A 23,489-nucleotide genomic window follows, 5' to 3' on the forward strand; every position below is an offset into this window, starting at 1 on the left:
TCTCGTGCATGTATGTATCTGTGGGTCTCCGCTCCTTCGGGTGTCCGGGTATCTGTTGAGTGTGTGTCCATGTGCATCTTAGCGTGTGTGATATGTGTGCGAGGGGACACGTCTGCTGGCAGTCCGTCTTCTTGTTTCTGTGAGTGCAGGTGGTGCCGGCACAGGGAGCAGGCAGGCAGTGGTGCTGAAATGCCCAGTTATCCCTCTGCCCCCTGGCTGACCGGGCACCACTGATTTTTATGCTGTGGTTTCCTGTTGAACTCCAGCTGGTAATTTGAAAAGTCGGTTTTCTCTCTCTATTTTGAGCCAAGGGGAGAGTTTGGAAATGCAGGCTCTGGTGCCCACGGGCAGCCTCTGAAGGACAAGGAGAGAGGCCGAGTTCCCTCCTGGGATTGCTTGGGCCACCCAGCGTGACTGGAGTCCTGGGACGTTTTCCTGTTTCAGGTGCCCGTGGGGACCACGGCTTGGCATGAGGGGGCCTCAGAAGAAGCCTGGATCGATGCTCGGGGAGGCGGCTGACTTTGGCGGTGCTCTCTGTCTGGCTGCCCCGGGGCCTGGCACGTGGCAGAAACCATGGCAGTTTTCTATTTTGGATTGGGGGTGCGGTGGTCAGGCTGGCCGTGGCTGGCCAGACATCGGAAGCCCGCCCACCGTGGGTTCTGCTCTAATTGTGGCTCAGGGCACTGCTGTGCTGAGCGAGCGGCTGCTCTCCCAGCCCTGCTGGGCCCCGAGCCCCCGGTCCTCAGGCTTTTCCTGCCGCTGCCTGCAATTACACCAGAGCCCCGCGACCGCTGGTGTTCTTTTTATGGAGACACAGGAAATGTCACTTGTTGCTTCGGAAAATCACGGCCTTTGGCTGGATTTAGTTAGAACCCGGGCGTGTTGCAAACGACTATAAATGTCCTTGGGGGAGTTGGGTTATCATGGTGCAGCCCTTTATATGTCTGTTGTCTCTGAGGCCGTCCGGGGCCTCAGAGTGTATCTCATTTGATGCTGCAGGTGAATTTCCTAAATAAAACGAAATCGGTGCTGGGGACTCCAGGAGTTGGGGGAGCTGACTCGGATGCAGTCTGTAGGTGGGCCAGCTTCTGTGTACTGAGAAATTTCTCATGGAGAGCATTTCTGGGAGGCTTTGTCTCTGTCACTTGTAGATTCGTTTGTTTAGCCAGAACCTCCCAGTGCCGTCTGTCCCCTGTGCTGGTCGGAGGTGTGGCTGGCCCCGTGCCCACCTGGGGCTCGGGGCCGCTGATGGGCTGTGGGGCGACTCTGGCCAGGGCTTTGACCGCGGGCTCCTGGGGGCTATTTGGAGGATGAGTTGGCAGCCGGCAAAGGCAGAGGTTGGCAATCTTAGCAGAGGGAAGAACATGTGCTCAGGTCCTAGGTATGCGTTAGCCGGGTCAGGACAGGCATGGTGAGATGTCACAAGGACTGGCCTCACATCTGCCCAGGGGCAAGGCAACTGGAAGGAAGATGGGCGTTGGAAGACAGGCTGGGGCTTGCCTGAGGGGCCTTGAATGCTGTCAAAAAATGGCCTGGAGATAATGGGGCATCCATATTAGTTCTTTACTGTTCCTCCCTCTTCCTTCCTTCCTTCTTCCTTCCTTCCATCTTTATTTCTCTTTCTTTCTTCCTTCCTTCCTTCCATCTTTCTTTTTCTTTCTTTCTCTTTCTTTCTTTCTTTCTTTCCCTTCCTTCCTCCCATCTTTCTTTCTTTCTTTCTTTCTTTCTTTCTTTCTTTCTTCCTTCCTTCCTTCCTTCCTTTTTCTTTCCTTCCTTCCTTCCTTCTTTCTTTCTTTCTTTCTTTCTTTCTTTCTTTCTTTCTTTCTTTCTTCTTTCTTTCTTTCTTTCTTTCTTTCTTTCTTTCTTTCTTTCTTTCTTTCTTTCTTTCTTTCTCTCCCTTCCTTCCTTCCTTCCTTCCTTCCTTCCTTCCTTCCTTCCTTCCTTCCTTCCTTCCTTCCTTCCTTTTTTGTTTTGGTGTGTCTCTTCTCATTTTATACTAATTAATTCCTTAACCTTTTGAATCTCTCTGTGTATCACCAATAGGCCTGGGGTTCTATGCATAACGCAAAGTCCTGGTCCCCACAGCTATCCTGCAGGGGAAGGATCCTCATCCCTGGTTTGCAGATGCTCAGATGAGGCTCTAGGAGGTTGAGTGACTTGCCCAAGACCACATAGCCCATGCTGTCAGGAATCTAGCCTGGTTCTCTCCAGCCTCTTGTGCCACAGGGCTCCCAAGTCGGGGCAGGTAGAAGGTACTGAGCGGGGCAATACCTGTGCACTCCTCCCAATAGGCCTTATGTGGATAAATGCATCTCATTCTTCTAGCAACCTAGGCTCTTAACCACCATGCCACACAGGCCCCCTGCCTCTGCAGCGTTTGCTCTTCCTTTGTAGATAGCAAAACACACCGAAGCAGGTATGTCAGGCTATGGTGTGCATGCAGATCCCCAGGGGTCTTGTTAAAATGCAAGTTCTGATTCAGCACATCTGGGGTGGGGCCTAAAGTTCATTCTTTCTTTCTTTCTTTCAGAGAGAGAGCATGAATGGGGGCAGGGAGGGGCAGAGGGAGAAAGAGAGAGACTCTTAAGCAGGCTCCACACCCAGTGCGGAGCCCAACTTGGGGCTTGATCTCAAGACCCTAAGATCATGACCTGAGCCAAAATCAAGAGTTGGATGCTTAACCGACAGAGCCACCCAGGAGCCCCAAGTTCTGCATTTCTAATAAGCTCCCTGGCCAATGCTCCTGGACCTCAGGCTGCCCTTTGAGAAGCAAGGCTCAACAGCCCCATTTCTGCAAGAGTTCTACACATTCCACCACAAGTTGCTCCTTGCAAATGGGTTTCAGTGGACAACCAGTGTGGGAGACTCTGTACCCTGCATTCAGCTTGGGAGATTCAGGGGGCCCATTGGGATCTCAGAAGTTCCGTAATAAAGACATGTCTGGTAATCTGAGTAATCCATCGTTTCCCACACAGATGGGACCATGGAACCCCTTCTTGGCAGAACATGTCTTCCTGGAAGATGTGTAGAGAAACCCATGGAGCAGGGTCCCAGCTGCTCATGCGCGCACACTCTCTCTCAAAATAAATAAATAAAATCTTAAAAAAAGAGAAAGGAAGGTAGTAGTAGTTTTGTTTTCCGTGGACAGCAGTCTCCTAATCGAGGGGAAACTTATTATATTTGTCAGGATCCTTTCAGTTACAAGTTACGGGCTGCTTAAATTACTTTAAACAAAAAACCAGGATGTTATTAGTTCCGGTAATGGTAAGTCTTCAGGCATGGCTGAATCCAGGTGCTCCCACTAGGTCATTAGGACACTTTGCCATCTCCTGCCTCAGTCTTCCTATGTGTTGGTTTTGTTATCAGGTGCAGTCCTTCTGTGGTGAGTCTGGGGGCCCCAGCAGTGGCTGGCTGACATCTTTTTCTGAATAATTCCAGCTGAGACCTGGTTATCACTCTGGCCAGCCTGGGGCTGGTGCTTCTGTGAGGAGCAGGACATGGGATTTGCAGAGCCCCAGAAACAGAGAGTGGAAGAGGTGCTGTTCCCTCAGTTAATATGAAATGGGGATTCTGAGCCTGCCAAGATGTAGATTCTTCTGGAGTCAGGTAGAAGTGCAGACTCAAGAAATGCCACATGAAGACATGCTTCATAAGGCATGCTGTGCACTTTTTTCTCAGAGAGGCTGGTAAATGCAGAGTTTCCAGATTTTTTTTTTTACAGCCATTAGACAGAAGCTATTCATAATATTCACAAGGAAAGGTTAAGGTTTGTCTTTTCAGCATGCCTGAGAAAATTAGGCTTAATGGAGGATTCTTGCATGTCACATTGCAGTTTCCTAGTACCTTCCAGGCCACATGATTGGTGTGCTAATTTCATATTATTTAAATATGCTCATTAAAAACCCAGTGAGGTGGTGCCTGGGTGGCTCAGGCGGTTAAACGTCTGCCTTTGGCTCAGGTCATGATCTCATGGGTCCTGGGATTGAGCCCCGCATCGGGCTCCCTGCTCAGCGGGGAGTCTGCTTCTCCCTCAACCTCTGCCCCCCCCCACTCATGCTCTCACTCTCTCTCTCTCACTGTCAGATAAATAAATAAAAGCTTATTTTTTTATAACCCAATGAGAGCCTGTTGTAAGAACAGTATAATAATAATAACAGTAAGTCATAGTTGGCTACCCCTACTATGTGCCAGACTCCCTGCTGAGTGCCTTATGCCTGCATCGCCTTGTTCAATCCTCACAACATCCTATGGCCTATGCCTGATATTGTCCCCATTCTACAGATGAATGAACTGAGGCTCCAAATGCTGAGAGCTTGCTTCAAGCTTTGCAGTTGGTATTTGAATGCATGTCTGCCTGATTCCAAGATCATGCTCACTACATTTTATTGTTTTTTTGTTTTTTGTTTTTGTTGCTGTTTTTTGCATGCCAACAAAAAAAATAAAAATGAAGAAATGCATTTCTTTAAAGTATTTCTTACCTTCCCTGTTTTGACTCCTGGAGACCTTCTGAGTCAGGGGTGTTGTCTGTTGTTTGTGGGAGCTGGGAGCAGGCCTGGTGGTTGAGTGGCTTGCTGACACACTGCTGACCTGCTCCAGCCTGCAGCTCCTGGCAGGTTGCCTGAGTCTTCACAGCTGGGTAATGGCAGTGGGGCCGAAGCACCCAGCTTCCCCTTGCCTCCCACCTCAGGGCAGCTCTGGGGACCTCTCTGGCCTGATAGGGCCTGACAGGGCCAGTGGGTGGAAGTCTTCATGGGCTGGGCAGTGGGAAGGGTCTGGCCTCTGAGCTCTGGTCCCATCCTGAGCTCTGACGGGGAGGGCAGTGTCCACCCTTCCCTGGGGGCTCAATGTGAGCCCCCATGATTCTGTGAGGCAGAGCCCCCATCGTGTGGCTGAGGTTCAGAGAGGCCCAAGGGCTTCTGCCTTGTGGGCTGGGGCTCCTCTGAGAGGCACCTACGCTATCCAGTCTTTTTTTTAAAAAATATTTTATTTATTTATTTATTTTAGAGAGAGAGAGAGAGAGCGAGCTTGAGCGGGGTTGGGGAGGGGCAGAGGGAGAGGGAGAGAGAGAATCCCAAGCAGACTCCACGCTGAGTGCAGAGCCTACACGGGGCTTGATCCCAGGATGCTGAGATCACGACCTGAGCCGAAATTAAGAGTCAGACGCTTAATTTAATTTAATTAAATTAACAGTCGGACCCAGGCGCCCCTGTCCAGTCTTTATAGACATTAAGAATCACTCAGGTTTACAGAGAGAAGTAATTTGCTGGCCAAGGGACTGAGAGGAGTTTCATCTTTCCTCACAAGACTCCTGCTTTCGAGGCCACACATTGGGCTCCAGCTGGCTCGGGTGCTGGAGTCGGGCAGGCAGGTGAGGCAGGCTCGGGCTGTGGGGCTGGGGGCGAGGGTGCCTAGGACTTGCAGCCATCTCTTGTGTCTTCTTTCCTCCCACCCTGTCTTGGCACTGCCTGGAGGGCAATGAGAGGATCTCAGGAACACCAAAGAGGGGCTGTGGGACATTCCAAGTTCCCTGGGTCTTGGGGCTCCTCATGTCAGAAGAGCGGAGGTTCCTGCTTGGCCCCTGCTGTTGGTAATCTTCACTGCTGCCCAGGGTAGTCTCAGCCTCCTCCACGGCTTATTACTTTTCTCGTTGTTTAAGACTCGTTCAGTTTAAGTGACAGAAAACTGGCTTACAGTGAATGAAATAAACAAGGGATGTCACGGGCCCAATTATCCTTGGGGTCCTGAGGAGTTCAGGCATGGCTGGATCCAGGGGTTCAGGGCTTGTTTCAGCACATGTTCTCTGCCTTTCAGCTCTGCCACTCTCTGTGTTGGTCTCAACATGGCCTTCCCCATGTGGGGGTCACTGGCAACTCCTGGCTTAACTTGCCTCCCATGGTAGCAATCAGAAATGGAGAGCACTCCTTTCTGGATGGTTCCTGCTGGCATCCTGGAGGGGGCTCTGATGGGCCCTGCTTAGATTATAGGCCCCTATTTATTTATTTATTTATTTATTTATTTATTTATTTATTTTAAAGATTTTATTTATTTATTTGACACAGAGAGACACAGCGAGAGAGGGAACACAAGCAGGGGAAGTGGGGGAGGGAGAAGCAGGCTTCCCACAGAGCAGGGAGCCCGACGCAGGGCTCGATCCCTTGACCCCGGGATCATGACCTGAGCCGAAGGCAGACGCTTAGCGACTGAGCCACCCAGGCGCCCCTATAGGCCCCTCTTTAAACCAATCGTTGTGATGTAGGCCTGGCCTGAGTCTCTTGCTCACCTTTGGGGTTGAAAGTGAGGGCCAGATCCCCAAACTCTGGAATGGATGGGTGTTTTATATAAAAGCAAGAGGAAGGTGAATGTGCTGGGCAGATGAAAACAGTTGACACCACACTCCACCTGGACTCCGGGTCCCCTTGTCCAGATCTCTTCCTGGGCTCCAGACCTGCCTGCGCAGCTGCCTCCAGGGCTCCCTCCCTAGGTGACCCCATGCTTCTGAAATGGAATACAGTCTCTACCCCCCTCCAGACTCCACCCTTTCTTGGGTGAGAATCCCAGGATCACCCCTCTCCTCCCTCTCCATGACCCATACATCTAGCCAGCCACCATCCTAGACATCTCTGGACTTTATCCCCGTTCCCATCTCTTCACCATGCATGACCCCAGGCCCTGTCTTCTGCATCTGTGATCCTCAGCTGCTGCTAATTGATCTCTCCAGCAACTCTTTCTCCACCCAGCAGCCACACTGATGTTCATAAACCATATATTAAATCATGTCACTCCTTTGCTTAAGATCTCTCGTTGATTCTTATTGCCCTTAAAAAAAACCCAAATCCAAAAAAACATCCAAACCCACTCGCCTGGCATTCAAGGTCACCTATGACCCCGACCAATGGCCTCCAGTTTCGTCTGTCACTGTGTCCCCCTCATGCCTGTGCCCCATCACACTGAGCTTTTAGTCCCCCCAACACAGGATGCCCCCAGCTCAGAGTCTTTGCATAGGCTGTGCCCTGGCCTGGACCACTCTTACCCCTTCCTCTTTACCTGGCTCACTCTGTAGGTCTCAGCTAAATGGCATTTCATTCAGGAAGCCATCCTAAGCATTCTTATGCCAGGTTGCACCCTGGGCTTCTTGGTAACTTGTACCATGGGTAACGTGTACCCATCTATGTCCGCAGGGCCCAGCTCTGGCTGGGCAGAGCTCAGCGGGAGCTGTGAAATGAGAGTTCCCAGGAAGTGGGGGCCAAAAGCCTATATAGGAAAAGGTTGGGGACTTGCCCCCGAGACCCTGTGTCCCCCAGTGCCCAGGGCTGGCCTGTCTCTTCTCATCTGCTCTCTTGCCAATCCCAGAATGCTCACACTCACTGGGGAAGGCTCCCTTGGAGAATGGCTGAAAGCTTTGCCTCCTTACCCATAGGAAAGTACTTGTGCACAACATGGGTTTTATAGTTTTCCTGCCCCTACTTTGGGGTTCATGAAACTTGAGTTCAAAACCCTGGTCTAAATCAAACCAAGTAGGGGAGGGAAGACCGCCTCTCCCCCGGTCCTGTATGGGGAAGGGTTGGGTGGGGGTGAGGAGACATTGGGCTGGGCTCTTGCAACCCTGGGCAAATCCTCCCACCATTGGCCTCATTTTGTCAAAGTGGAAACTGGGAGCTGGAGTTAACCGTTTCTGGGTTAACTTCCAGGGCAGCTCCAGGTGCCTTAGGGGCCAGATGGGGAGCAGGCACAAGTGAGGGGACAGGGTTGGAGGAGGGAGAGGTGGGGACCCCGGCGAGCCCACGCCCCACCTCCCTTGAGAGATTGTTGCCCGCCAGGGAGTGTGGGCCCCTTGCTGCTGAACCCCCCATTGTTTCTTCAGAGGAACTGTATATCTGAGTGTGTTGATATCATTTGGGCAAACAAGTCCAGTGTGAATTCCCCGTGTGGGCCCTGAGGTCCCCTGACGGGGCCTCCAGAGGCAAGTGTGGAAGTGTTGGGAGGCGGGCTGGCAGCAGGACCATTCGATGCGCCAGGGCTCCCTGCCGGCAGGGGCTGGGAAACTTGCTAAAACCCACCATGACTTCATCACCGCCACCCCATGCCCCCTTCCAGGACGTCCACAACCTTCTGGCTGGCCTCCCCACCACTTCTCACTGGGACTGATTTGGTGGAGGGCAGGAACTTTCTAGGGGCTCTTCCCTGCCTGGGCGGGGTAGCGATGTGCACTGACCTGTGGCTGCCATGATGGAGGCTGACTTGTCAGAGGTTTGTGCTCAAGGGGGCAGAGTACCAGCCTGTGACCCTGCCCCACCACCCCATTTGCCTTGGGGTGGGCCCTCAGAATGGTGTAGGTGCATCAGTGGTCTGAAACACAGACTCATCTGTCTTCCACCTAGAGTCGTTGAAATCACAGCCAGCCAGTAGGTGGTTGCCAGGGGCTGGGGGTGGGGGTGGGGGGGAAGAGGGGAATGGGGCGTTATTGTTCATGGTTACAGAGTTTCAGTTTTACAAGAAAACAAGAGTTCTGGTGATGGTTGCACAACGTTAGGAATGCATTTAATAGCACTGAACGACACTGAAAGTGGTTAAGATGGTAATTTTTACGTTATGTGGATTTTACCACATAAAAAGGCATCTGAGGACTCATGGGATTCGGTAGGTAGTTCAGGGGTGGAGTGGTGCCCCTTGAACCCCATTCGTCCAGTTTTCCTCCCGTGTGGGACTCTGTTCCCTGGGAGACCAGTGGTTGCGGCTGTCCCCACACCCCTCACACCCCTGATGGGAAAGCGAAGCTATTTTTTGAAGGTTCCCGCCACGGTCTTGAGCTTCACTCTGATTGGCTGGGGTTAGGTCACGGGACTTTCCCATAGCCAATCACTGTGGCCCAGGAATGCCGTGCGCTGATTGGCTCTGGCCTGAGTCCCATGCTCCAGGGGTGGCCTGGAATAATGGAGGGAGAGCGCGGCGAGCCTGGACCACCCGGGAAGGCCGAGTCGCGGCTCACCGCCTGCCGCACTCCTCTGCCGACTGAGGGACCCGCTGCCCTCGCTGCCCATCAAGAAAAGGAGGTCAGAGAATCAGTGTGTACACCCGCTCCCTCTGCTGCCGCATGACCCAGTCCTGCAGTCCTCCTGTGAACTAGCCATTGTGGTGCTCCTTCCACAGATGGGGAAACTGAGGCTCGGTGAGTTACTGGATCTGTGGGCTCTCCTGGGGTGGGGTCGCCTCCTTGCACGGAATCCTCTAGGGAAGGGCGGAGTGGAGCCCAGCTCGGCCCCTCATGAAGGGCCAGCACAGTCGGTCACCGATCTCTGAGCCTGAGCCCAGGGAGGCCAGCTCTTCCCAAGCCGTCCCTTGTCACCTTGCCACCGCCTACCCTGACTCCACTGCGTGGTCGTGTGCATTTCCGGCACTGGCTGTGGAGTGTAACGTGCCGCCCATTCCCGTGTTGGCAGGCTTCAGGCTCTTTCTGCCCCGTGGCCGGCCGTGGCTGCCTGTCCCCTTGTGCCCCTAGCACTTGGTGAGTGTGGAGTGCTGCCAGGGGTCAGCTGGGAGGTGGGGAAGGCCAGATCCTCACCTAGGTCCGCTGTGAGGACCAAGAGTGCCACAGCCACGGTGAGCAGTCATGGGGGAGCTCATCTGCCCTGAGCCACAGGGACACCCCCTCACCCCTTCCTGTGACCCGGTGTGCCCATCGAGCATCCAGGCTGGCTTTGCAGTGTGGTGGCCTGAGCTGTGGCCCGGGCCTCCCCACTCTGGTCTCTGAGATCCATAGGGGCAAATGCATGTGGGGCCCTTCCCGGGACCCTCGGTCCTGTCCTAGCAGGCAGACACATCCTTCATTATCCTCATTGCCCTCCCCTGCTTGGGCAGCCTGGGGGAACGTGTGCATGTTTGTGCGCCTTTGCACGGGAATGTGTGTGTATGTAGAATGGTGAGCTTGTGTGTGCATGTGCATGCATATCTGTGTGAGTGTGACATGAATGTGTACCTGCATGTGAATGTGTGTCTGTGCCTGTGACTTTATGCATTGGAGTGTGCATGTGTGTCTGTAGGTGTACATGTCTGCCTATTTGAGTGAGGAGTGTGAGTGTGTATACATGGTCGTGTGTGTTCTTGGCAGGGGCTTCCTGCAGGGGAGGGGACTGAACGGGGGCAGAGGTACCGAGGGGAGAGGAAGACCCTAGCCATCTAAGTCTTGGCACCACCTTGGGCCCCTCCTCTCCCACTGGCAGGCACTCTGGACTGGGAGGGCCCAGGTAGGAGCCTCTTGTTCTGCTGCTTATGTTTCATATTAAATGTCAACTGTCCACCGGGTCTGCGGTGCTGCCATTAATATGGAGAAGTTATTACAGAGCCTGGAGCTGGCTCCTCGGGCTCATCCATGAATTTCAATTACCTTGCACGTCTACTCTAGGCCTGTGGAGTGGGGCACACAGTTTCTGCTTGGAGGCAGAGGGAACTCCACATCCAGAACCCAAGCCCAGGCAGTGCGGAGGGGCTAGGCAGGCCCTGCGCTGCCCCACCTTGCCCTGCAGGTTCCACACGAGCACGGACTCGGTGTGGACTGGAGGCTGCTTTGTCACAGCCCTGCATAGCTGGGCAGCCTGGACGAGGACTGAAATGCACTAAACCTCTTTTCCTTGGCTTGCAAAGTGGGGGGAGGAACCTACCCACACTTGCTGGGCATTGGAAGGGTGGGTGCACAGCAACAAGTACTCAGCCCAGGCCTAGGGTTTGGGAGATGTTGGCCATTTATGCATTTCATCAGATCTAAGGTACCATCAGTTACAGGGCACACCAAGTAAGAGCAGACACTCTCAATTAAACCGCACCACGGCCCCTGAACTACAGTCCTAAGAGGCGTAGGCACCAGCCGCCCTGCCCCTAGTTGCTCCAGACAGTGGGCCATTCCTCCCTTCTCACTTGCTTGGCTTACTTAGCGTGTGACTGCCTTCCTCACTTCTGGGTGTCTTCCTCTCTTGGGTCAACCATGGAGTTGTAGTCCTTCCTCCAAGGACATTCCTCGCTGATGCCAAAGCTACCCACTCCGTTGTCTCTGTGCCTTTGTGCACACACCGTAACTTTTTTTTTTTTTTAAAGATTTTATTTATTTACTCGAGAGAGAGAGACAGCGAGAGAGGGAACACAAGCAGGGGGAGTGGAGGAGGGAGAAGCAGGCTTCCCGCCGAGCAGGGAGCCCGATGCGGGGCTCGATCCCAGGACCCTGGGATCATGACCTGAGCCGAAGGCAGACGCTTAACAACTGAGCCACCCAGGCGCCCCCACACCATAATTTTTTTGCCATCATGGTGTGACATCTCGAAGACATTTTGGGTGGCAAGCCTCTCAACACAGGAAGTGCTGACCCCACATGCAATTCAAGTAAGGGATGGCACATGAGCGACACGCCATGGCCGGGTTGGTGCGTGCCAGGCAATGCCAGCCACCACATGGTTTTTTAGCTGCGGGTGGTGATAAGACCCAGTGATTTCATCCTGACTTCACAGGTGGTAAATGTGAAAAATGTGTGTCTAGAGTCCTGGACGTGCAGTTTTTTTTTATTGTTGTTGTTACTATGTTACAAGTGATTTCAAGGCCATGTCTGAGAGCTGACATGTAATTCTTGTGCTGAGAATTAGAGCAGCAACAGAGACTGGGCTGTTCACATCAGAGGGACCAGCCCTTGCTGGCTCTGTAAGCAGCATATTCAAGGATTCATCTCTGAGCCTGGATATTTCTCCTTAGAAAGCAGGGATTTGGGACCACGTGGCAAATAAGGTGTATTTCTGTTTCATGCAAGAACCAGGTTCGGTTCTTGGCTCGGTCTCCCCACTTGGCTGGCCTGTGACCCTCAGTTTCCCCAGATTTGTCTAAGTGGCCAGTCTGTTTGCGACAGAGCTTCTGGAGGTAGGAGAAAAAGTGGCTCAAGTGCTGTGAATATGAATATATATGTGTTCTTAATGGATTATGCCATCTCCCGTCAGTTGCAAAGGAAATGTCGGGTTAACTGCTATCACAGATCAGTTCTATGCTTCTGTCATTCTGTTCTTCTACCAGTACTAAACTGTGTTTCTCACTAGAGCCTTAAAGCTGTGATATCTAAAGAATTAGCTGCTTTATAGTTACAGGGGATGCTATCGACTGCTTGAATTGTGGCTGGTCCGAAGTGAGAGGTGCCCGAGTGTAAAATACTCAGTATTCAAAGACTTAGTACAAAAAAAAAAAAGAATCTAAATTATCTCATTGATAATCTAAAAGTATCGAGTATAGGTTGAAATGATAATATTTTTGGGTATGCTGGATAAAGTAAGATATATTGCTGAAACTAATTTCACCTTTTTTTTTTTTTCAACGTGGCTCCATGTGAAGTTCTCATCACATTTCTGTTGGGCAATGCTGCTTTGAGACATCTGGCTGGATACTTCCCTTTTTGCTGTTATTCTTTTGCAAAATTTTCTTGGCTGGTCACCGCTGTTTATTTCTTTCAATTGAATTTTAGAATTGTTTTGTCAGGTTAAAAACATCTCTTGCGGATTTGATTGACAGTAAATGAAACTTAGAAACCAATTAAAGGTGGAATTGACATAATTTACAGTATTTACCAGGAACACGGTGTATTTTTCAATTGATTTAATTCTGCTTTGCTGTTGCTCAGTAAAGTATTATACATTTTTTATACGGGTCACCCATTGTTTTAAATCAGGGTCATTTCAAGGATTTTTTCCCCCCTTTTTGTTATTGTTTATGGAATCATTTCCATCTATCGTTGGTATACAGGAAGGCTATTGATTTTTATATAATTATCTTTTATCAAGCTGCTTGATTGAACTCATTAATTCTAATATATCTTTGTGGATTCCCCTGGGGTTTCTAGGTATACAGTTGTACTGTCTGTAAACGATGATAATTTCGGAGGCTCATTTCCAATCTGCATCATCTAGAACCTTCAGAGTAATGTTAAGTAACAGCAGCAGCTTTGTGCATCCGAGTCTGCGCCTGGCTCTAATGGGAACGCCCCTGGCATTTCTCTGCTTAATAAAATATAATGCTTGCTCGTGGACTAAGATGGATTTTGTGGGAAGGCAATATCCTCTGAATTCTAGTTTTCTAAGGTCCTATTTTTATCAGCAAAGGAGCTGAAATCTAGATAAAATGTGTCTAACACCTCCCATACCACCGCCCCCCCCATCCCCCATCCCCCGGAGGCCTTATACAATTCCCAGGGGCTGTGTTTCCCGAAGACCTGGGACTTGGGGCTGCTGATGGGTCCCCTGAGTTGCCTGCTTGTTGGCCTTGAAATGTAAGCCAGCCCCGGTTACAGTCATCAGGCCCCCCCGACAGGAAGCGTCTGGGGAATGCTGCTGAGGAAGGAGGCTGAACTGCCCAGCCGAGCAGGTGGCTTCCAGAAGAGCTGGAACCAGTTCTTAGAAAGCCCACGTCGGGGAGAATTGCCACCTTGACACCCTGGGCTCTCCTTCTCTCAGCGGTGTCTTTCCCAACCTTCAGTTTTTCCTGAGTCTTACGGAAGACTTTACCACCTTGTGCAGTGGTTAGCTCCTGCCCACACGCCCCCTCTCCCACCCGGGGGCCCCACTGGTACCTTTATTCCCACATGCTTCTAGAAGGTCTTTTCTCAAAGACTGTCGTTCCCTGTAGAGGAAATCTGTGGCCCGTTGTGTAGAGAATAAAATCGTTTTCCATCATGTTATCTCTGTCTGGCCACAGATGGGCATGGGATTTGGGCAGCTTTGAACAACGCCTGTGTTGAGGCCCCAGCCTGAGAGACTCTGATTTATCGGATGTGGGTAGGACTTGGGGGTCTGTGTTTTTCAAGAGCTACACATGAGAGTCTTATGCACAGCCAGTGGGCACCCACTGACCTAGAGGCAGAGGTCGGACAGAACCAGCTTCGGGGCTGACTCCCCACTTGGCTGGCCTGTGACCCTCAGTTTCCCCAGTGGCCTCACCACCTGCCTGGGAGGGCTCGTGTCTTTGAGGGAGTGAAGGGGAATAAGCTGGTTGGCCTTGGAGGTTTGGGATCGAAACTCGTTGGGAGGGTTGGGGTGGAAGGAGATGATGTCCAAGAGGGACAGCCAGGCCTCCAGGTGGCCTGGGACCACGGAAGCTGCCGCTGTGGTGTCAGCTCCTGACCCTTTCTGCCCTCCGGTCTCTCACGTGGAAATACAGAGCGTGGCAGACAGAGGGAAGGCTGAGGCTGACCGTCCACGCAGTGGGTGGGTAGAACTCACTTGGTACTGGGTAGTGATCCTGCAGGCCCTGTGGGCAGAGTGGGGACAGGGGTGCTGTCTGCCCTGGCGCCCCTCATTGCCCCCCCAGCCAGATTCCGGGCCCTATGAAGCTCCCAACCCCTCGCCTCCATTCCGCCCTCAGCTCCCCAGCTCCGCTGGCTGACCCCGGGCCACTGGTGTGAGCTCACTAGGCTCGAGCTGAGGTCTGGGGCTCCCGGGCATTTGGGTGTGTCCTAGCCCAGAGTGGCTGGTTTGAGACCTGCATGCAGAGTGAGGACAGGTCCCAGGCCAGGGCTCAGCTCAGCTGACAGAGGGAAGGCCTGTTTCCTGAGCAGCCCCCAGGGAGTAGAGCAGAGTCCTGGCTCAGAGGCCAGAAGCCCTTCCATCCCTTTCTTTCCTGGGCATGCCTTCCTTCTCTTGTCTCTCTTCCCTCTCTCCCCACCCTGCCATGCCCTCTTTTCTCCTCCTTCCCTTCTCCCCTCCTCCCTTCTCTTCTTCCTCCCTTCCCTTCCTCTCCCCTCCCCTTATTTCCCAAAGTGAGCCCCCCAACTTGGTCAACCAGGTCTCCTGGGTGACCCTTCCTTGGTGATGGGCTCTTCATCACTGGTCACACACTCTGACCCAGGCTGTGCCTGCACGTTCCTATTCACACCTCACCTTCTGTGACACTGGGAACGGGATCTCATCCCCCTGTACTGGGAGGAAGGCAGGGCTCAGAGAGGGCGAGTGACCTACCCCAGGTCACACAGAGCGCATGGCCTGGGCTCTTGCTGCTGCAGCTGGAACTCCAGACACATCACCCCACCCCCAACCCACACAGCAGGGTTCGTTCCTGCAGCACGCTGGGGAGTCCCTCCTTCTGTCCTTGGAGGCCAAGCTCTTGGTGCATTTCGGCAAACAAGGTTAAGGCCGAGCTCCTGCGCTCTCAGAGTAGCCCCCACCTCGGATAGGGCGACCTGGCCTTTGAGTGCTGTTTTTCCTGTTGGGGTGTCCAGGCCCTTGTGGGTAGTGTCCTCACTGGGGAGGCCGTGCTCTGAGCCAGGGATTCCATGGAAGGTTGTGCAGGCGGTGTCCTCCACGAGGGCTCCTGGGCATGGGGGTGCACGGGGGTGCAGGAGGCCAAGCTCTGCTCAGGGTCTGGGAGTGGATGGAGTGGAGGGTAGCCAAAGCTGTGTGGAGGACAACAGCCCTGGAGGGGCGGGGAGAAGGCGCTGCCCAGCATCTGCCCCACCAAGGCCACCAGAATCTGTGCATTCATTCATCTGCCTTTCTCCCTGCGTTCATTCACCCTTTGTGAGCTTGGGCAGATTTATAGCCACAGCACTCCCCTTCTTATTTTTACCTTGCCGACTTTTGAGTTCTTCTGGTCAACTCTGCCAGGTCTCTGCTGTTAATGTCTTCTGTTTATTCGGGTCATAGAAAATAATCAGCCTTTCAGAGAAGTGCTCTGTGGCATGTATTTTGATTTTCAAATATTTAACTCCTTTAATTCAAGTGAAGTGTGTTTCCTGTACTGTGTGAGGTGTGGGTTTTAAGTAGTTATTTTTTCTAAATTGCCTCTCTGTGTCCCAGTGCCATGCATTTACGAATTCACCCCTTTCCTTGTGCCTTTGGGGTGTGCACTCCCTAATCTGTGAAGCTCTGGCTTATTTCTGGCCTCTGTTTTATTTTGTCCCTGCATGAACCCCTTTATTGCTTAATGATATGCTTTAATATCCAATAGGGCAGGTTATCACCATCATGACTTTAAAAAGATGTTTTGACCGTTTTTGTCCATTTTCCAAATGGATTTTGGGTTTGTTTGCTTATGATCTTAAACAGTACCCTAAGAGGATCTTTATTTTGGATGGTATTGCATGCTTACAATAGTGTCCAGCATACCGCAGGGCCTCAGCAAATCTTTGTTGAACAAGTGAATGGCATCCTCACGATGTTTCATTTTCTCCGGGAAATAAGAAGAACATTGATTCACATCTTTTTTTTTTTTTTTTTTTTTTTTTTTAGAGAGAGACAGCGAGAGAGGGAACACAAGCAGGGGGAGTGGGAGAGGGAGAAGCAGGCTTCCCGCTGAGCAGGGAGCCCGATGCGGGGCTCAATCCCAGGACCCTGCGATCATGACCTGAGCCGAAGGCAGACGCTTAACGACTGAGCCACCCAGGCGCCCCCTGATAAATAAAATCTTTTAAAAAACGTTTTATTTATTTGAGAGAGAGAGAGAGAGAGAGAGCACACAAGCAAGGGTAGGGGCAGAGGGAGAGGGAGAAGCAGGCTCCCCACAGAGCAGGGAGCCTGATGTGGGACTCGATTCCAGGACCATGGGATCACGACCTGAGCCGAAGGCAGACGCTTAACGACTGAGCCACCCAGGCGCCCCTGATTCACATCTTTTAAAATCTATTCCCGGTAGGTTTATTACTATGAGTCTTAGAATTTTATCACCATTGTGAATGGGATCTTTTAGATCCTATTTTGCAGTAGGTTATTATGGATAACTAGGAACATTTTCAAACCTAGAATACTGGATGACCATTTTTACTCAGGGTACCTGGGACGTACTTGTTCCAGATTAACGATATTCTCCGAGTTGAGATGCTTTCATTCCCAAAGTGCAAACGGAGCCACCGTCAGTATGTTGGTACAAATTAAATACGCATTTGCACAACTGCAGCTAAGCACTTGACGACCACAGTTGACCTGGTGAACCCAAGTCCCACCTGTTTCTGCTCATTTGCATCCAGTGCCTCCCATCTTCCTCGGGAGCCTCAGCAAAGTCAGCCTTCCGTTAGTTATCACAGTAGCACGGGTGGAAAACACGGATAATCGTGAAAAAAGCCCTTGTAAAATCTCTCGATGGGATGTTTCCCAGCTTGCGTTCCAGATATGCAAATTTCTATACTTATTTCACGTCTAGGCATTTTAATGAACTTCCGTATTATTTCTTTCTTTCTTTTTTTTTTTTGGTGGATTTCTTTGGTGGGGAGGATTTTCTAAGAAGTGTACAATTATCTCCTGCAATACATATTTTTGTGTCTTCTTTTTCAATATTTATTCATTTTATGTCTTCTTATGTTGGTGAGAGTGTAAAAACTGAACTTCAGTCATTTTGCATGGGTGCTAAACCATGTTCTCAGGGCGGCGGGCTGGCTGCTGTCTAGGGGAGACGAGAACCAGGTTCTCCTCTTTGCTCTTGAATGCTGCTGGTGGACACGTCTGGCGTAAGTGGACCTGTGTCTTCACTTACCGTGGTGGAGCAGCTTTTCTTCTCCTGGCTGGTTGTGTCAAGCGAGCACAGGACACGGATGTGTGGTGGTTTGCCGGGGATGAGTGGCCGTGACCGAAGCCCCCTCCCACCGCCCCGCTAGATCAGGGAGCTGCTCTCGGCCCCGTGGCTCCCCTACGGCCCCGGGAGTGGTGTACCCGGGGAGCAGTGTACCTGGGGCAGGATTATCTGCAGGGCTGGCAGGAGAATGTCTGCCTCTGACAGACCGTCCTGGGTTTCAGCTGGGGAGGTGGTTCAGTACGACACTCTCAGGGGAAGGCTGGTGGGTAGGTCCAGCCTGAAACTCCACGTGAATTTGGACTTCGAAGCCCCATTTGAATCCCCGCCTTGCCCCTTACCAATGAAATATTTCTGCACGTTAGTGTTCTCATTGTGCAGGGCGGAGTTTGTAAACCGGTGGGCTGTGTGCCACGTCCACCCACAGATGAGTTTTGTTTGGCCTTCCCAGTGTTTGACAAATCTCTCACAAAGCTCCAGATTTCCAGTTTCTCTTGAGAACCTGGGAGAGCGCCTAGGCCTGTATGCGGGCTGGGGATGAGTGGGGCCGAGCCCCCAGAGGGACGCCGCAGCTTTGGGGGCCCTGGCTGCGCCCTGTGGTCACCGCCTTGCCCTCCTCCCTGGCTTTCATGTCCTGCACAGTTCCTGTGTCGGCAGCAGAGACCTTCTCTTGCGTTGAGGTGGATGCTGCAGGGGCTCTGGAGCTGGTCGTTTCTCCCCCGGATCCCTTCCTCTTCTCCCTCATTCCCAGGCTTTCAGTTTATCATCATCTCTGACAAGGCCCTGTGCGCTGAAGTCAGATGTGGTCCCGCTCCAGCGAGTGTGTGTTTCTGGCTCCTTCTCTCACTCACCGCGACTCCTACCCCGCATCTGGGAGAGGTGAATGTTGGGGGCAGTAACCACTGTGGTGGGTGATTAGGAGGATTACAGCAAGTAAGGCCCGGGCTGTGGCCTGCAGTTAGCAGCCAATGGCCCTCGTTGCTACGAGGTAATATTTTCCTCATGGCGCTGCTACAAGGAACCAAAGTACGGGAGTATTTGGAGACACACTAAGTGCAGCGCAGATATTAATCAGCTTGGAGGACTCTGTGGGCTGGGCTAGCCCTGGCTGTGAGGACTGGGGAGCCAGGCCCTGGGGGTAGGCAGGGTCCCCTGTCCCATAACCCGCCTGGGACGTGTTGCCAGATGAGGCCATGACTGTTCAGAAATGGAATTCCTAGGTCAGAATAAGGAGAACAGATGTTTACAGGACGAGGCCAAGAGCCGCTGACATCACCCAGAGCCCGTCAGGGCACAGGCTGAAGCTGAGGGTCCGCCATCCCTTCCGGTCGATGCAGCGTTCCTGGGGCAGCTGCCAGGGCTGGAGGGTGCTCGCGCGCGCGCACACACGCACACGCACACACACGCGCACACACATGCACACGTGCACACACGCATGCACATGCCTACACGCACGTACACACATGCGCAGTACACACGCACACAGATGCACACGTACACACACGTGCACACGCGCACACACAGATGCACACGCACACACACGCACACACATGTGCACACGCGCACACCCGCCCACACATGCACAGTACACACACGTGCACACGCGTACACACGCGTACACACGCACACAGATGCGCACGTACACACACGTGCACATGTGCACACACAGATGCGCACGCGCGCACGCACGCGCGGTTTCTTCCACCAAACCCTCTCCGCCTGAACACAATTAGCCGGGATGTGGAAAAGATCTCCAGCCTGGAAGCAGAGCCGCGAGTCTCGTTGGCAGGCAGGCCTCGATGGTGAGTGGACTCGCAAGATGGAGGAACAGCCTTTGAGGGCGGGGCCGCTGGCCGGGGAGGAGGAGCACGTGTCCCTTCCTCCCAGCATCCCCAGAGGTGGAGAGCCTGTCCCCTCATTTCTTCTTGGGCATGAATCTGGTGGTCGGACCGCGAGGCCGCGGGGGCCTTGCTGCTGTCCTCTCGCGCACACCTGCGCACTGGCGCGGGCCGTCCCGTCCCCCGCGGGAGGCCGTCTCCAGGCCCAGACTCCTGCCACTGCAGTGAGAGAAAACCCAGTGCAAACCGGCTCGGGCCTGAAGGGGTGCTCAGGCCTGCCTCAGCTCCGCCTCTGTCCTCCTCAGTGGGGGCTGTAGGCTCACGGGCACCTGCTGCCGCCCCGCAGAAAGACCTTCCTCTGCCCTGGGCTTGCAGCAAGCGCCCCGAGGCCGGTTCTCATCCGTTCAGGTTGGGTCGTGAGCTTTGGCAAATCACGGTGGCCCAGGCAGAGCGCAGGGAGCCGGCTTCCACTGGCCGGGCCTGGTGAGGGAGAGTCCGTGGTAGGAAGCCCGGAGACCCAGGAGCCAGGGGGAAACCAGGCCACCGTTTTTGGGGGAGCGGTGGCAGCCTATTGCCGTGTCTGTGTCCTGGGCCTCCGTCCGCCTCTTCTCTGCTCTTGTCCTCCTGTTTTCCCCACTTGGGTTAGCCCCGCCATGTCCTCCCCCGAGTGCTTCCGGGGGCTCTCCCTCACCCACTGTGTAAAGCATGGGCCCAGGGAGACCAGCACTCAAGAGCTGTCATGACCAGTCGGCACTTCCAGACGATTTTGTCCACCTTATCTTCCCTCCCTTCCATCCTGTGGGCCTGGGACAGGAGCTCTCAAAGACCATGCATTCCCATCAAGTAGTTAGCTGTGTTCAGGTTGAAAAGAGCCTTGTTGCAGGACAGGAAGGGACCGGTTACCTTGGCTGCTGTCGAACCTAGAAAGCCATCTGAGGGTGTGAGGGACGAGTCGGGTGTGACTGCATGAGGAAGCTGGGGTTCTGTGGGCCCACCTGGGGTTGCATTAGCAGAGCTGACAGCGCAGCAGAGCCGATGACCTCTGGGCCTTTGTCTGAAGTGCGGGGAGCCCCACATGCCCGGCTGACTCCTCACCATCTGTGTTGCAGGAAGCCTTCCCCTCCCTCCTTGTCATGGCAGGTGACACAGCTGCATCCAAGCCCATGTGTGCTGGCATGCCTCCTCACCCCCTCTGTGTCAGAAACAGTGTGTCCGGGCCCAGGGACCCTTCGTCGGAGTGACGTTCTTTTTAAAAAAAAATTTTTTTTTTTAAAGATTTTATTTATTTATTTGACAGAGAGAGAGATAGCGAGAGCAGGAACACAAGCAGGGGGAGTGGGAGAGGGAGAAGCAGGCTCTCCGCAGAGCAGGGAGCCCAATGTGGGACTCGATCCCAGGACCCTGGGATCATGACCTGAGCCGAAGGCAGACGCTTAACGACTGAGCCACCCAGGCGCCCCGGAGTGACGTTCTTAATGCATAGGTCAAAATGCACAGGACACAAATTCTATTGAAATGAAGTGATTAACATTGAAAAAAATTGATGATATAGCAACACATGTGCTTTGTATTTCTTTATTATCATCAAGCCTTTTTTTGGCTAATGGCTTTATTGAGATGTAATTCACATACCATATATTTCAGCCACTTAAAATAAAATTCAGTGGCTTGAAGTGTGTTGACAGAGTTGTGCAACCAGCACCTGATCAGTATTGGAACGTGTTCATCATCCCAAAAAAGAACCCCATACCCTTTGGCTGTCACCCTCAATTGCCCCATCCCCCAACTCCTTGGGAACTGCTAGTCTACTTTCTGTCCCTATAGATTTGGCTATTCTGGCCATTTCATATACATGGAATCACACAGTATTTGTCCTCTTGTGTCTGACTTCTCTTGATGTAATGTTTCCTACGTTTTTCCTTGGGTTAGAACTTCATTCCTTAAAAAAAAAAGAACTTCACTCCTTTTTATGGACAAATAATAGTGCATTGTTTGGTGCACTTTTATTTATTTTGGTGCATTTTATTTGGTTTGGTGCATTTTATTTATTTATTTGAGAGAGAGAGAGAGAGAAAGCACAAGTAGGGGGAGCAGCAGAGGGAGAGGGAGGAGGCTCCCCACCTAGCAGACAACCCGACACGGGGCTCGATCCCAGAACCTTGGGATCTTGGCCTAAGCCGAACACAGATGCTTAACCGAGCCACACAGGTGCCCCTCCACGGATTTTTTTTTAAAGATTATTTGAGAGAGAGAGAGAAAGCTCAAGCAAGCATGAGCGGGGGGTGGAGGGGGGGTGGTGGCAGAGGGAGAGAATCTCAAGCAGATGCCCTGCGAAGTTGTGGGGCCGATATGGGGCTCTATTTCATGGACCTGAGATCATGACCTGAGCCAAAATCAAGAATCAGACGCAGAACTGACTAAGCCAGCCAGGCACCCTTGGGTATGCCACAGTTTTAAAAAATCCATTTATCGGGGTGCCTGGGTGGCTCAGTCGTTAAGCGTCTGCCTTCGGCTCAGGTCATGATCCCAGGGTCCTGGGATCGAGCCCCGCATCGGGCTCCCTGCTCTGTGGGAAGCCTGCTTCTCTCTCTCCTGTTCCCCCTGCTTGTGTTTCCTCTCTTGCTGTGTCTCTCCCTGTCAAATAAATAAATAAAATCCTAAAAAAAAAAATCCATTTATCAGTTGATGGACATTTGCTTTTTCCCCACATTTTGGCTCTTACAAATAATGCCACTGTGAACATTTGTGTATGAGTGCTTCGTGGGCTTTTCATTTAATGTGTGGAACAGACCCAGCAGCACGTGTCAGGACCTCTGTCATGTGAGCTGTGCTGAGTGTGCCTCACCAGTGGTGGTGAGATGCAGACCCCCAGCACGTCTGTCGTGCCGGGTGTGGGTGCCAGCAGGGCTGGAGGGCTTGCTGCCCGCATCCAGAGTGGCAGGGAATGTTCTTCCCCGCTGACAGAGCGGGGCTGGAGAGCCCTCCAGGGAGCCCCCTGGGGGCAGTGATGGGGCCCCACTGCGGCTGCCCTGTGTTCGGCACCCACCACGGTGGCCCTGAGAGGCCCTGGTGAGTGCTGTGGCCCACAGTGGGACGAGGTGTCCGGATCAAGGTGGTGGCTGTCCTGGTCTGCGCTTGGCCCCCTGTGAGGGGTGATGTGCCACTGCCCTTTCCTCCCCAGAGTGTTCTCTGTACCTTTAGCTTGGGAGTCCTGTAGCCGGAGGGTGGGGATCCAGGCCTTCCCAGACTGGTAGGAAACCCCTCCTCCCCATTGTCTTCCCTCCTGCCAGGCTGTTCTTCTTCGCAGCTACTTAGGGGGGAACAGAGCCAAAGGCCTGTCAGCAGGGGACCGGGGATGGATTTTACGTCAGACACACACGGCGGGCTCCCCGCCACCAGCTGAGTCGGTGCTCGCCTCTGGAGGGCACTGGACCCTGTCACTTCCTGTGCAGCCCCTGCCAGCTGTGGGGCTGGGGAGGGGGGCTTGGCTGTGTGGAGGCTGTGGGTCCTGGCTCAGGGTGGGCTCCGCGGGGAGGCTCTGCCCCCTTCCCGTCCCTGTCTGTGGGCAGGACCAGGTCCTGGGGGATGCCTTGCCAGGGGCCCTTCCTCGGGGACAGCTGCAGTTGAGGATCGGGCTCCAACTTGTGTCGTCTCCCCAGTGCTCCTCCTCAGGTCCTCATTGGACGGAGCCGTGGCCCCTCCCGTCCTGCCACACTTGGGTTACTGCGCCTCCTGGCCAGGCCCCACCTGCCTGAGGACCTGCCAAGGTCCTTGTCTGGTGCCCTCCCGGAGGGGCCTCCTGTCCTGCCTCTTGTGTTTCTGAGGCAGCCAGAGGCTTCCCTGACTCTGTGGCTGGCGGTGGCCTTGCCGAGCCATCTAGAATTGGCTCCTGGCCTCCTCATGTCTCCTGGGTGTCTTCTGCGGCAACGCAGCTCTATTTTCGGGCCTGCGGGAGCACCCGGGATTGCTTCAGGGGTTGCCCTGAATCGAGGGGGTGAATCATAGCCTGTAGTGAGGACCTGAGTGATGGGAAGGAGAACAGGGCCTTGGGTTCACTCCTGCGTGACCTTGGGCAATTTTCTTCACTTTTCGGAGCCCCATGGGCCTGGGCCATGCAGTTGTGAGTGAGGACCAGTCGGA

General features: G+C 53.1%; 1 protein-coding gene across 2 annotated transcripts in view; it reads left to right on the forward strand.

The window, feature by feature from the left end:
- Window positions 1-23,489, forward strand: part of ADAMTS2 (ADAM metallopeptidase with thrombospondin type 1 motif 2) — a 224,414-nt gene that overhangs the window by 3,087 nt on the left and 197,838 nt on the right. The window lies entirely within an intron of this gene.

This window comes from Mirounga leonina, unplaced genomic scaffold (genome assembly GCF_011800145.1).
Source record: "Mirounga leonina isolate KUSES-001 unplaced genomic scaffold, KU_Mleo_1.0 Mir_239, whole genome shotgun sequence".
Classification (NCBI taxonomy): Eukaryota; Metazoa; Chordata; class Mammalia; order Carnivora; family Phocidae; genus Mirounga; species Mirounga leonina.